The sequence below is a fragment of the Garra rufa genome, chromosome 1, assembly GCF_049309525.1.
Source record: "Garra rufa chromosome 1, GarRuf1.0, whole genome shotgun sequence".
NCBI classification, from domain to species: domain Eukaryota; kingdom Metazoa; phylum Chordata; class Actinopteri; order Cypriniformes; family Cyprinidae; genus Garra; species Garra rufa.
Window position 1 is genome coordinate 77587262 of NC_133361.1, and position 13223 is coordinate 77600484.

At 47.4% G+C, this 13223-nt stretch overlaps 7 non-coding genes across 7 annotated transcripts; all 7 read right to left on the reverse strand.

Moving 5' to 3' along the window:
• Positions 1-99: 99 nt before the first annotated feature.
• trnal-uag (transfer RNA leucine (anticodon UAG)) lies at positions 100-181 on the reverse strand. The gene has a single exon. It is a non-coding gene; the product is annotated as a tRNA-Leu (tRNA).
• A 1018-nt stretch (positions 182-1199) lies between these two features.
• On the reverse strand, positions 1200-1281 carry trnal-aag (transfer RNA leucine (anticodon AAG)). The gene has a single exon. It is a non-coding gene; the product is annotated as a tRNA-Leu (tRNA).
• Positions 1282-3523: 2242 nt separating this feature from the next.
• On the reverse strand, positions 3524-3605 carry trnal-aag (transfer RNA leucine (anticodon AAG)). Its single transcript has one exon. It is a non-coding gene; the product is annotated as a tRNA-Leu (tRNA).
• Positions 3606-4707: 1102 nt separating this feature from the next.
• Positions 4708-4789, reverse strand: trnal-uag (transfer RNA leucine (anticodon UAG)). Its single transcript has one exon. It is a non-coding gene; the product is annotated as a tRNA-Leu (tRNA).
• Positions 4790-5685: 896 nt separating this feature from the next.
• On the reverse strand, positions 5686-5767 carry trnal-uag (transfer RNA leucine (anticodon UAG)). The gene has a single exon. It is a non-coding gene; the product is annotated as a tRNA-Leu (tRNA).
• Positions 5768-6805: 1038 nt separating this feature from the next.
• Positions 6806-6887, reverse strand: trnal-aag (transfer RNA leucine (anticodon AAG)). The gene has a single exon. It is a non-coding gene; the product is annotated as a tRNA-Leu (tRNA).
• A 2017-nt stretch (positions 6888-8904) lies between these two features.
• Positions 8905-8987, reverse strand: trnal-uag (transfer RNA leucine (anticodon UAG)). Its single transcript has one exon. It is a non-coding gene; the product is annotated as a tRNA-Leu (tRNA).
• Between the last annotated feature and the right edge of the window lie 4236 nt (positions 8988-13223).

Sequence of the window (13223 nt, forward strand, 5' to 3'; positions counted from 1 at the left end):
CTTACATGGCAGAACTGCTGCAGTCTAATCCTGTTTGCGTGAAATAATCCCGCTGCCAAGCGGGTTAGAGGGCCTCCCTGCTTTGGTTAAAATTGCTGCTGGCAGCGATGGGATTCGAACCCACGCCCCCGAAGAGACTGGAGCCTAAATCCAGCGCCTTAGACCACTCGGCCACGCTACCCTGGGATTTGCACTTTCGTGGGCCATTTTCTGCCCTCTTCCCCCACCCCAAATATAGAGAGAACGTCGGCCGCCGGACCTTCTATGCAAAGCCTCTGGAATGCGGGCAAAGAACATTTTTTTTTGCGTACGCACAATAGCCTTCCAAAACTCTGTCTTGGCAGCAGTGGGATTCAAACCCACACCCCCGAAGAGACTGGAGCCTTAATCCAACGCCTTATGCTACGTTCACACCAAACGCGAATACGCGTCTAAATTCTCGCCTGCCGCTTCTATTTATACGCGTGACCACTTTGTGTTCATTCGCCCGTCAAGAGCGAAATGGACGCGCATGAAAACAAAAGTTTGAAGTGAAATTTACGCGCGTCAGGTGCGTCAGAGAGGCGAAAGTTTCAAAAAGTTTCGAACCCCATTGGCAGCCATCTTTTTACAAGACGTCTGTTGTTGATCGGTCATTTATCGAGAGTGTCACTGCTCTGTATTGGCTCTGGAGAGCAGAACAGCGGTGTAGGGATCATCGTCGCTGTATTTGGGTTGCGCTTCGCCACAAGCTGATGCCTTGTAATTCGCTGCCGTAAAGGCATCCTTAATACAGGGTATGCAGTCCTACTCCTGGTGGCCCCCTTCCTGTGGAGTGGAGGTCCATCTCTGATCAAGCACACCTGAATCCGCTAATCAAGGCCTTTGGGGCTTATGTGGAAACGATAGCCAGCTGTGATGCATTTAAAATCAAAATGATCAGGCAGCTGTTATTTCACCCAAAACTTTCCATGAGTAAAACTGGCTGTCTCCATTCTTGTAGACTACTCATTGTTTTTCATTAATATAATTTATTGCACCTCTCCTATGATTGTAAATTATTGGTGTGCCTCTGTTGGAATGGAGCAGAGGCTGGGACAAGCTTTAAGCACTGACTTTGCTAAATGGCAAAGAATGCGAAAGCGGCTAAGTTTGGATGAGCATGCAGCGTCACTTCTCCAGTCGCTTCGCAGCCTCAGGAGCTTTCCAAAAGACTTCCCTGGCAGCGGTGGGATTCGAACCCACGCCCCCGAAGAGACTGGAGCCTTAACCCAGCGCCTTAGACCGCTCGGCCACGCTACCTTGTCACGGTGTGTTCCACGGGTCTTTACGACAGGTCAAACGGCCTCCCAAATACTGACTCTGCAGAACGGCTGCAGTCTAATCCTGTTTGCGTAAAACAAGTCCGCTCCCAAGCGGGTTAGAGGGCCTCCCTGCCTTGGTTAAAATGCCTGCTGGCAGCAATGGGATTTAGACTGGAGCCTAAATCAAATGCCTTAGACCTCTCGGCCACGCTACCCTGGAATGCTCACTTTCGTGGGCCCTTTTCAGCCCTCTTCCCCACCCCAAAGATAGAGAAAACGTCGGCCGCCGGACCTTCTTTGCAAAGCCTCTGGAGTACGGGCAAAGAATGTTTTTTTGTGTATAGGCACAATAGCCTTCCAAAACTCTGTCTTGGCAGTAGTGGGATTCAAACCCACGCACTCGAAGAGACTGGAGCCTTAATCCAGAGGCTTAGACCACTCGGCCACGCTACCCTGCAACACTCGCCTTCATGGGCCCTTTTTTTTCTTGTCGCGCTTCGCCGCAAGCTGATGCCTTGTAATTCGAAGCCGTAAAGGCATCCTTTATACAGGGGTATGCAGTCCTACTCCTGGTGGCCCCCTTCCTGTGGAGTGGAGGTCAGCATCAAGCAGGCTCCTGATTGGTTAACGCGGCGCGAATTGACGCAGAAGTTCAGATTTTTCACCTCGGGCAGCAGACGCGAATTCTTGTCAGACGCGTGATTCACAAAAAAACACAATTCGCGCTTAACGCACCTAACGCGCCAGACGCTCAATTCGCGCCATTCGCGAGAACTAGACGCGCGGATGAGGCGAATTCGCGTCTACCGCGCCGCGCTAAACGCCTCATTCGCACCGCAAGAACTCCAGGCGCGTGTAAACACGTCTTACCATTGACTTAACATTGAAATCACTCGGACCAGACGCATATTCCCGTTTGGTGTGAGCGTAGCATTAGACCGTGCGGCCATGCTACCTCGTCGGGCTGCGCTCCAAGGGTCTCTTCGACAGGTGGAACGGCCTCCCTAATACTTACTCTGCAGAACTGCTGCAGTCTAATCCTGTTTGCGTGAAATAATCCCGCTGCCAAGCGAGTTAGAGGGCCTCACTGCCTTGGTTAAAATGGCTGCTGGCAGCGATGGGATTCGAACCCATGCCCCCGAAGAGACTGGAGCCTAAATCTAGCACCTTAGACCACTCGACCACTCTACCCTGGGCTTTTCACTTTCGTGGGCCATTTTCTGCCCTCTTCCCCCTCCCCAAATATAGAGAGAACGTCGGCCGCCGGACCTTCTATGCAAAGCCTCTGGAATGCGGGCAAAGAACATTTTTTTTTGCGTACGCACAATAGCCTTCCAAAACTCTGTCTTGGCAGCAGTGGGATTCAAACCCACACCCCCGAAGAGACTGGAGCCTTAATCCAACGCCTTATGCTACGTTCACACCAAACGCGAATACGCATCTAAATTCTCGCCTGCCGCTTCTATTTATACGCCTGACCACTTTGTGTTCATTCGCCCGTCAAGAGCGAAATGGACGCGCATAAAAACAAAAGTTTGAAGCGAAATTTAAGCGCGTCAGGTGCATCAGAGAGGCGAAAGTTTCAAAAAGTTTCGAACCCCATTGGCAGCCATCTTTTTACAAGACGTCTGTTGTTGATCGGTCATTTATCGAGAGTGTCACTGCTCTGTATTGGCTCTGGAGAGCAGAACAGCGGTGTAGGGATCATCGTCGCTGTATTTGGGTTGCGCTTCGCCACAAGCTGATGCCTTGTAATTCGCCGTCGTAAAGGCATCCTTAATACAGGGTATGCAGTCCTACTCCTGGTGGCCCCCTTCCTGTGGAGTGGAGGTCCATCTCTGATCAAGCACACCTGAATCCACTAATCAAGGCCTTTGGGGCTTATGTGAAAACGATAGCCAGCTGTGTTGCATTTAAAATCAAAATGATCAGGCAGCTGTTATTTCACGCAAAACTTTCCATGAGTGACATTGGCTGTCTCCATTCTTGTAGACTACTCATTGTTTTTCATTAATATAATTTTCAAATTCATTGAATTGTTTGTTTGTTTTTTATTGCACCTCTCCTATGATTGTAAATTATTGGTGTGCCTCTGTTGGAATGGAGCAGAGGCTGGGACAAGCTTCCAGCACTGACTTTGCTAAATGGCAAAGAATGCGAAAGCGGCTAAGTTTGGATGAGCATGCAGCGTCACTTCTCCAGTTGCTTCGCTGCCTCAGGAGCTTTCCAAAAGACTTCCCTGGCAGCGGTGGGATTCGAACCCACGCCCCCGAAGAGACTGGAGCCTTAATCCAGCGCCTTAGACCGCTCGGCCACGTTACCTTGTCATAGTGTGTTCCACGGGTCTTTACGACAGGTCAAACGGCCTCCCAAATACTGACTCTGCGGAACGGCTGCAGTCTAATCCTGTTTGAGTAAAACAAGCCCGCTCCCAAGCGTGTTAGAGGGCCGCCCTGCCTTGGTTAAAATGCCTGCTGGCAGCAATGGGATTTAGACTGGAGCCTAAATCAAATGCCTTAGACCTCTCGGCCACGCTACCCTGGAATGCTCACTTTCGTGGGCCCTTTTCTGCCCTCTTCCCCCACCCCAAAGATAGAGAAATCGTCGGCCGCCGGACCTTCTTTGCAAAGCCTCTGGAGTGCGGGAAAAGAATGTTTTTTTGTGTATAGGCACAATAGCCTTCCAAAACTCTGTCTTGGCAGTAGTGGGATTCAAACCCACGCCCCCGAAGAGACTGGAGCCTTAATTCAGCGGCTTAGACCACTTGGCCACGCTACCCTGCCACATTCGCCTTCGTGGGCCCTTTTTTTTTCTTGTCGCGCTTCGCCGCAAGCTGATGCCTTGTAATTCAAAGCCGTAAAGGCATCCTTTATACAGGGGTATGCAGTCCTACTCCTGGTGGCCCCCTTCCTGTGGAGTGGAGGTCAGCATCAAGCAGGCTCCTGATTGGTTAACGCGGCGCGAATTGACGCAGAAGTTCAGATTTTTCACCTCGGGCAGCAGACGCGAATGCTTGTCAGACGCGTGATTCACAAAAAAGCACAATTCGCGCTTAATGCACCTAACGCGCCAGACGCTCAATTCGCGCCATTCGCGAGAACAAGACGCGCGGATGAGGCGAATTCGCGTCTACCGCGCCGCGCTAAACGCCTCATTCGCGCCGCAAGAACTCCAGGCGCGTGTAAACACGTCTTACCATTGAAATCACTCGGACCAGACGCATATTCCCGTTTGGTGTGAGCGTAGCATTAGACCGTGCGGCCATGCTACCTCGTCGGGTTGCGCTCCAAGGGTCTCTTCGACAGGTGGAACGGCCTCCCTAATACTTACTCTGCAGAACTGCTGCAGTCTAATCCTGTTTGCGTGAAATAATCCCGCTGCCAAGCGGGTTAGAGGGCCTCCCTGCCTTGGTTAAAATGGCTGCTGGCAGCGATGGGATTCGAACCCACGCCCCCGAAGAGACTGGAGCCTAAATCCAGCGCCTTAGACCTCTCGGCCACGCTACCCTGGAATGCTCACTTTCGTGGGCACTTTTCTGCCCTCTTCCCCCACCCCAAAGATAGAGAAAACGTCGGCCGCCGGACCTTCTTTGCAAAGCCTCTGGAGTGCGGGAAAAGAATGTTTTTTTGTGTATAGGCACAATAGCCTTCCAAAACTCTGTCTTGGCAGTAGTGGGATTCAAACCCACGCCCCCGAAGAGACTGGAGCCTTAATCCAACGGCTTAGACCACTCGGCCACGCTACCCTGCCACATTCGCCTTCGTGGGCCCTTTTTTTTTCTTGTCGCGCTTCGCCGCAAGCTGATGCCTTGTAATTCGAAGCCGTAAAGGCATCCTTTATACAGGGGTATGCAGTCCTACTCCTGGTGGCCCCCTTCCTGTGGAGTGGAGGTCAGCATCAAGCAGGCTCCTGATTGGTTAACGCGGCGCGAATTGACGCAGAAGTTCAGATTTTTCACCTCGGGCAGCAGACGCGAATGATGGTCAGACGCGTGATTCACAAAAATGCACAATTCGCGCTTAACGCACCTAACGCGCCAGACGCTCAATTCGCGCCATTCGCGAGAACAAGACGCGCGGATGAGGCGAATTCGCGTCTACCGCGCCGCGCTAAACGCCTCATTCGCGCCGCAAGAACTCCAGGCGCGTGTAAACACGTCTTACCATTGACTTAACATTGAAATCACTCGGACCAGACGCATATTCCCGTTTGGTGTGAGCGTAGCATTAGACCGTGCGGCCATGCTACCTCGTCGGGTTGCGCTCCAAGGGTCTCTTCGACAGGTGGAACGGCCTCCCTAATACTTACTCTGCAGAACTGCTGCAGTCTAATCCTGTTTGCGTGAAATAATCCCGCTGCCAAGCGGGTTAGAGGGCCTCCCTGCCTTGGTTAAAATGGCTGCTGGCAGCGATGGGATTCGAACCCACGCCCCCGAAGAGACTGGAGCCTAAATCCAGCGCCTTAGACCACTCGGCCACGCTACCCTGGGAATTTCACTTTCGTGGGCCATTTTCTGCCCTCTTCCCCCACCCCAAATATAGAGAGAACGTCGGCCGCCGGACCTTCTATGCAAAGCCTCTGGAATGCGGGCAAAGAACTTTTTTTTTTGCGTACGCACAATAGCCTTCCAAAACTCTGTCTTGGCAGCAGTGGGATTCAAACCCACACCCCCGAAGAGACTGGAGCCTTAATCCAACGCCTTATGCTACGTTCACACCAAACGCGAATACGCGTCTAAATTCTCGCCTGCCGCTTCTATTTATACGCCTGACCACTTTGTGTTCATTCGCCCGTCAAGAGCGAAATGGACGCGCATAAAAACAAAAGTTTGAAGCGAAATTGACGCGCGTCAGGTGCGTCAGAGAGGCGAAAGTTTCAAAAAGTTGTGAACCCCATTGGCAGCCATCTTTTTACAAGACGTCTGTTGTTGATCGGTCATTTATCGAGAGTGTCACTGCTCTGTATTGGCTCTGGAGAGCAGAACAGCGGTGTAGGGATCATCGTTGCTGTATTTGGGTTGCGCTTCGCCACAAGCTGATGCCTTGTAATTCGCCACCGTAAAGGCATCCTTAATACAGGGTATGCAGTCCTACTCCTGGTGGCCCCCTTCCTGTGGAGTGGAGGTCCATCTCTGATCAAGCACACCTGAATCCGCTAATCAAGGCCTTTGGGGCTTATGTGGAAAGGATAGCCAGCTGTGATGCATTTAAAATCAAAATGATCAGGCAGCTGTTATTTCACCCAAAACTTTCCATGAGTAAAACTGGCTGTCTCCATTCTTGTAGACTACTCATTGTTTTTCATTAATATAATTTTCAAATTCGTTGAATTGTTTGTTTGTTTTTTATTGCACCTCTCCTATGATTGTAAATTATTGGTGTGCCTCTGTTGGAATGGAGCAGAGGCTGGGAGAAGCTTTAAGCACTGACTTTGCGAATGCGAAAGCGGCTAAGTTTGGATGAGCATGCAGCGTCACTTCTCCAGTCGCTTCGCAGCCTCAGGAGCTTTCCAAAAGACTTCCCTGGCAGCGGTGGGATTCGAACCCACACCCCCGAAGGGACTGGAGCCTTAATCCAGCGCCTTAGACCGCTCGGCCACGCTACCTTATCATGGTGTGTTCCACGGGTCTTTACGACCGGTCAAACGGCCTCCCAAATACTGACTCTGCGGAACGGCTGCAGTCTAATCCTGTTTGCGTAAAACAAGCCCGCTCCCAAGCGGGTTAGAGGGCCTCCCTGCCTTGGTTAAAATGCCTGCTGGCAGCAATGGGATTTAGACTGGAGCCTAAATCAAATGCCTTAGACCTCTCGGCCACGCTACCCTGGAATGCTCACTTTCGTGGGCCCTTTTCTGCCCTCTTCCCCCACCCCAAAGATAGAGAAAACGTCGGCCGCCGGACCTTCTTTGCAAAGCCTCTGGAGTGCGGGCAAAGAATGTTTTTTGTGTATAGGCACAATAGCCTTCCAAAACTCTGTCTTGGCAGTAGTGGGATTCAAACCCACGCCCTCGAAGAGACTGGAGCCTTAATCCAGAGGCTTAGACCACTCGGCCACGCTACCTTGCCACATTCGCCTTCGTGGGCCCTTTTTTTTCTTGTCGCGCTTCGCCGCAAGCTGATGCCTTGTAATTCGAAGCCGTAAAGGCATCCTTTATACAGGGGTATGCAGTCCTACTCCTGGTAGCCCCCTTCCTGTGGAGTGGAGGTCAGCATCAAGCAGGCTCCTGATTGGTTAACGCGGCGCGAATTGACGCAGAAGTTCCGATTTTTCACCTCGGGCAGCAGACGCGAATGCTTGTCAGACGCGTGATTCACAAAAAAGCACAATTCGCGCTTAACGCACCTAACGCGCCAGACGCTCAATTCGCGCCATTCGCGAGAACTAGACGCGCGGATGAGGCGAATTTGCGTCTACCGCGCCGCGCTAAACGCCTCATTCGCGCCGCAAGAACTCCAGGCGCGTGTAAACACGTCTTACCATTGACTTAACATTGAAATCACTCGGACCAGACGCATATTCCCGTTTGGTGTGAGCGTAGCATTAGACCGTGCGGCCATGCTACCTCGTCGGGTTGCGCTCCAAGGGTCTCTTCGACAGGTGGAACGGCCTCCCTAATACTTACTCTGCAGAACTGCTGCAGTCTAATCCTGTTTGCGTGAAATAATCCCGCTGCCAAGCGGGTTAGAGGGCCTCCCTGCCTTGGTTAAAATGGCTGCTGGCAGCAATGGGATTTAGACTGGAGCCTAAATCAAATGCCTTAGACCTCTCGGCCACGCTACCCTGGAATGCACACTTTCGTGGGCCCTTTTCTGCCCTCTTCCCCCACCCCAAAGATAGAGAAAACGTCGGCCGCCGGACCTTCTTTGCAAAGCCTCTGGAGTGCTGGCAAAGAATGTTTTTTTGTGTATAGGCACAATAGCTTTCCAAAACTCTGTCTTGGCAGTAGTGGGATTCAAACCCACGCACCCGAAGAGACTGGAGCCTTAATCAAGCGGCTTAGACCACTCGGCCACGCTACCCTGCCACATCCGCCTTCGTGGGCCCTTTTTTTTTCTTGTCGCGCTTCGCCGCAAGCTGATGCCTTGTAATTCGAAGCCGTAAAGGCATCCTTTATACAGGGGTATGCAGTCCTACTCCTGGTGGCCCCCTTCCTGTGGAGTGGAGGTCAGCATCAAGCAGGCTCCTGATTAGTTAACGCGGCGCGAATTGACGCAGAAGTTCCGATTTTTCACCTCGGGCAGCAGACGCGAATGCTTGTCAGACGCGTGATTCACAAAAAAAGCACAAATCGCACTTAATGCGCCAGACGCTCAATTCGCGCCATTCGAGCGAACTAGACGCGCGGATGAGGCGAATTCGCGTCTACCGCGCCGCAAGAACTCCAGGCGCGTGTAAACACGTCTTACCATTGACTTAACATTGAAATCACTCGGACCAGACGCATATTCCCGTTTGGTGTGAACGTAGCATTAGACTGCGCGGCCATTCTACCTCGTCGGGTTGCGCTCCAAGGGTCTCTTCGACAGGTGGAACGGCCTCCCTAATACTTACTCTGCAGAACTGCTGCAGTGTAATCCTGTTTGCGTGAAATAAGGCCTCCCTGCCTTGGTTAAAATGGCTGCTGGCAGCGATGGGATTCGAACCCACTCCCCCAAAGAGACTGGAGCCTAAATCCAGCACCTTAGACCACTCGGCCACGCTATCCTGGTATTTGCATTTTCGTGGGCCTTTTTCTGCCCTCTTCCCCCACCCCAAAGATAGAGAGAACGTCGGCCGCCGGACCTTCTTTGCAAAGCCTCTGGAATGCGGGCAAAGAACTTTTTTTTTTGCGTAGGCACAATAGCCTTTTGGCTAATTGCGGGACCCGCGGGTTGAAAAAAAAAAACCCGACTCGCGCATCACTACCGTGACGCCGGAGAACAGAAGTAACGTTACTCTCGCCAATGTTTACTAAATTAATTGCATGTTTGTGTAATGTTAGTAGTGTATTGTGCAACGTGTCCTTGAGCTCTCCGCACTTTGTTGATGTGAGCTAACGGTGGTCTTAAGTGGTCTTTGGGAATTTATACTTTGTAAATCAGAGTTGTTATAACACCAGGTGAATGCAGTGTTCCCAATGCATTTGTGTGCATAAAAAAAGTTATAACAATTTTGAGCTTTACTTACTTTTGTAAACACACTGCTATTATTTTGAACAACTGTATATGGTGTTGTTGTATGTCATATTGTATAGGTAGGAATGTATAGATATTTTATAAACATGATATATTGTGTGGCTGTGACATTTATATTAATTTAGAGGAAATATTTTATGTTGTGTTGTTTGTTTTCTTAAGGACCGCCAGGCTATATGACTCCAGCCATAGGGGCCTGGGCGAGAGCTACGACAAAGCCCACTCCGCCATTGCTGTCCAAACAGTCTGCTCCGCCATGGCTCACAGAGTTCCTGATCCACCATGGCTTCCTGAACTGTCTGCTCCACCATAGCTTCCTGAGCTCCATGATCTGCCATGGCTTTCCGAACTTCCCTATCAACAATAGCTCCCTGAACTGTCTGTACAGCTATTGCCCCCCAAGCTCCCTGATCCACCATGGCTCTCCAAGCTCCTTGATTCGCCCTGGAGGCTTCTATGTCTTCCTCAGTTACCAGCCTCCCCCCTCCCCGTGTGATTGTTATGGAGCGCCTTCCAGGAGGGGGGGGGGGGGGTTATGTCATGTTTATAAACTGATTTTGCCTTATTTTTCCCATCCTTGTTTCTGTTTGGTTCAAGATTCCTTGTTTGGTCATGTTTAGTTTATTATTTCCTGCTGCACCTGAGTTTAATTATCCTGTGTATATAAGTTCTGCTTGTCCCTTCCTTTTTGACCGGTGTTGGATGTATGTTCCCCTCCTTACCTGTCTGGATTACCCTTTGTGGATTTGATAAAAAAAAAAAAACCTTTAGTTTAATTCTCATTTCGTTGCATACACACAGTCAGGACACTATGAAGGTAAAAGAGATATAAGGCTAAACAAGGCTTAAAGTACTGTGTGTGACTTTGAAAGTGCAAAGAGTAAAGGGTTTTACCCACTGTGTGAGCAGTGTATAGTTAAAAATGACCAAAAAGTGTAATTTTGCAACAGAAAAAATGCTGTGCAAATGAGAATTCCATGAAGTGTTTGAAGTATGTGCTAAAAGAGAAGAGTTGTAAAATGTAGCTTGGCTGGTAGGTAACAGAAAATATATATAATGGGTTGATGAGCAGCTATTTGTGGATAGATAGAGGAGGGATATGAAAATGTGTTACTGCTGAATACAACTGGTTAATCAGTTTTTTTTAAATACTTTCTTTAATGTATAATTAAAAAGAAAATTAATGAAGGCCAACTGCTTAGGATTGTTTATTTTAGCAAATATATTAGAAAAGATACAGAACACAAAATAAGATTAATATTTCCATGCTTCTCCTGATAAAGTCCATAAAAGTAAACAGATAATACAACATTAAATTGAGATGAAGTAAACAATAAGCTAAAACACATTTCAAATCAATGGGAACAAGTCATTTTGTTCAGTTTATGTCAATTCATTTGTAATCCTTCAGTTACATTGTTGCTTTTTTCCAGCAAGGTGAAAGTTTGACTACTATTTTGATGCAGAGAAATCAACACATGTGTGACCAGATTAAGTGCGTTAGGGGGGAAGTAGACACCGATGTAGGCTATCTACATTTACTCCAGCCCTATAGAGGGAGTTGGTTGCAGGCCAACGTCCGGTGTTCAGTTTCCTAGGAAGTAGATAAAAGCAGTGTACAGGGTGGAGGAATTGTTTGTGGTCGGCCCGGTCAGCGTGCGTTAAGCGCGAGCTGAAAAGTTAGTTATAATAGAACTTGATCTTCGCGTCAGGCGCGGATTGTTAAAAGTGGGACGAGTAACTGATTGGCGCATTGCCGTTGTTCGCAATTAAAAGCAGGGACGTGGCGAGTTGAAGCAATAAGAGCTGTTCATGCGTACGGGCGAACTTCTGTTGCAGCTGTAAACAGTAACGGTAAGCAGCTGTTTTTGACTGTTGTGTGTAACTCAGAGAGCTCGGTTAACGAGATCACCCTTTAATAGAGCTATCATCCTTGCTCTTAGCTTTTTGGGGATTAAGCCGGATACCGAGGGGTCGAGTGGAATACCAGTAATTCATACAACTAGGAGCGGGGATCCTAAGGGTAAGGTAGTGATTCACACCGATATAAAGTTGGTTCGACGTTTGACGTTTTACATTTGTCAGAGATTCAGCCTTGGAAATCTTCAATAGTTCTTTAACGATTGAGCACAATGACAAGAAACATATTATGTTCTAACTGTTTGCAAATGTAGAAGAGAACACACAATATGTTTTATTTGTTTTAATCTGCCTTAAGGAATTGTAACTGATAGAGTTTATAATGTAATAGTGCAGGATAGGGACCGTCTGCAAAGTGCAAAACGCAGAGCAAAAAGCACAATTATTTCATCTAAATGCTTCACTTGTGAAATGTATAAAACATAAATTTCAAATTTAAGGGTTGTGTCTTATTACTGGTTCATAAAAGAACATTTAGATATATATTTTATTCACAGATCTATAGCGCAACAAAAGTTATTGAAATGAAACCATTGAGTAAAAGCTCCTAAAGCATGACAAATATTGTGCAGTTTACCGCCCCCTAGAGGAAGATACCGAACTTGTTTTGACCAAATTTGACATTCAGGAGTTTAAATGAATTAATTTTAGAATGCACACAGTTTGATATGTAAACTCCAGGTGGTGTGTCTGGTTACTTGTTCAAAGATCAATATTTACAGCCATCTTTCACTATCAAATGTAAATCAGGATGTACGCTATTGAATTCAATTTGAATCTGTTAACACATTCATTCTTGAAACATACAGTTTTGCCAGCTCAATTTCAAAGCCTGTGTCTTATTACTGGTTCATAGACCAACAATTCAATGTTGGTTTTATTCACAAAACTACAACACAGCACATGATATTAAAATATCAACGAGTAGGTCAATCAATGTAAAGTACATATGTTCTTCCATCTTAACTTCAAAGAATGTGTCTTATGACTGATTCATAGGAGAACATTTTGGTGTTGTTTTCAGTCATGTAACTATAATAGAACACATACTATTGAACATGAAAGCACTACATAATTTACTTAAAAATAAATACAAGCTTCTGTCTCAGCTTCAAAGGGTGTGTCTTGTTACAGATTTCATAAAGAACATTTTGCAGTGGTTTTCATTGTCAAAAGTGATGCAGAAGTCACGCTATTGATATTAAAAAATCACTTGTGAAACCTTCCAAAGAGTGTCCTGTATTACTGCCCCCTAGAGGAACATACTGCTGTTTTGACTGAGTTTGACATTCAAACTTAAAAATTAATTTAAAATCAGTACTGTCTTCTATCCTAACGTCAAAGGCTGTGTCTTGTTACAGATTTCATAAAGAGCATTTTGCAGTGGTTTTCATTGTCAAAAGTGATGCAGAAGTCACGCTATTGATATTAAAATACAGCTTGCTAAACCTTTAAAAGAGTGTCCTGTATTACTGCCCCCTAGAGGAACATACTGCTGTTTCGACTGAGTTTGACATTCAAACTATTTAAATAAATTCATTTAAAATGCATACAGTTTTCTGTCTCGACTTCACAGGCTGTGTCTTGTTCCTTGGGTCTAAAAGAGCATTTCCATGCAAGTTTTACTGTCATATGTAAATCAGGATACATGCTATTGAATTCAATTCAAATCTGTAAATAAATTCATTTAAAATGATTGCAGTTTTATTTCCTCAAATCTTAAGGGTGTGTCTTATTACTGATTCCTAGAAGAACATTTTGGTGGTGGTTTCAATCATGTCACTATAATAAGACACATTCTATTGAACATGAAACATTACATAATTTAGTTTAAAATAAATACAAGC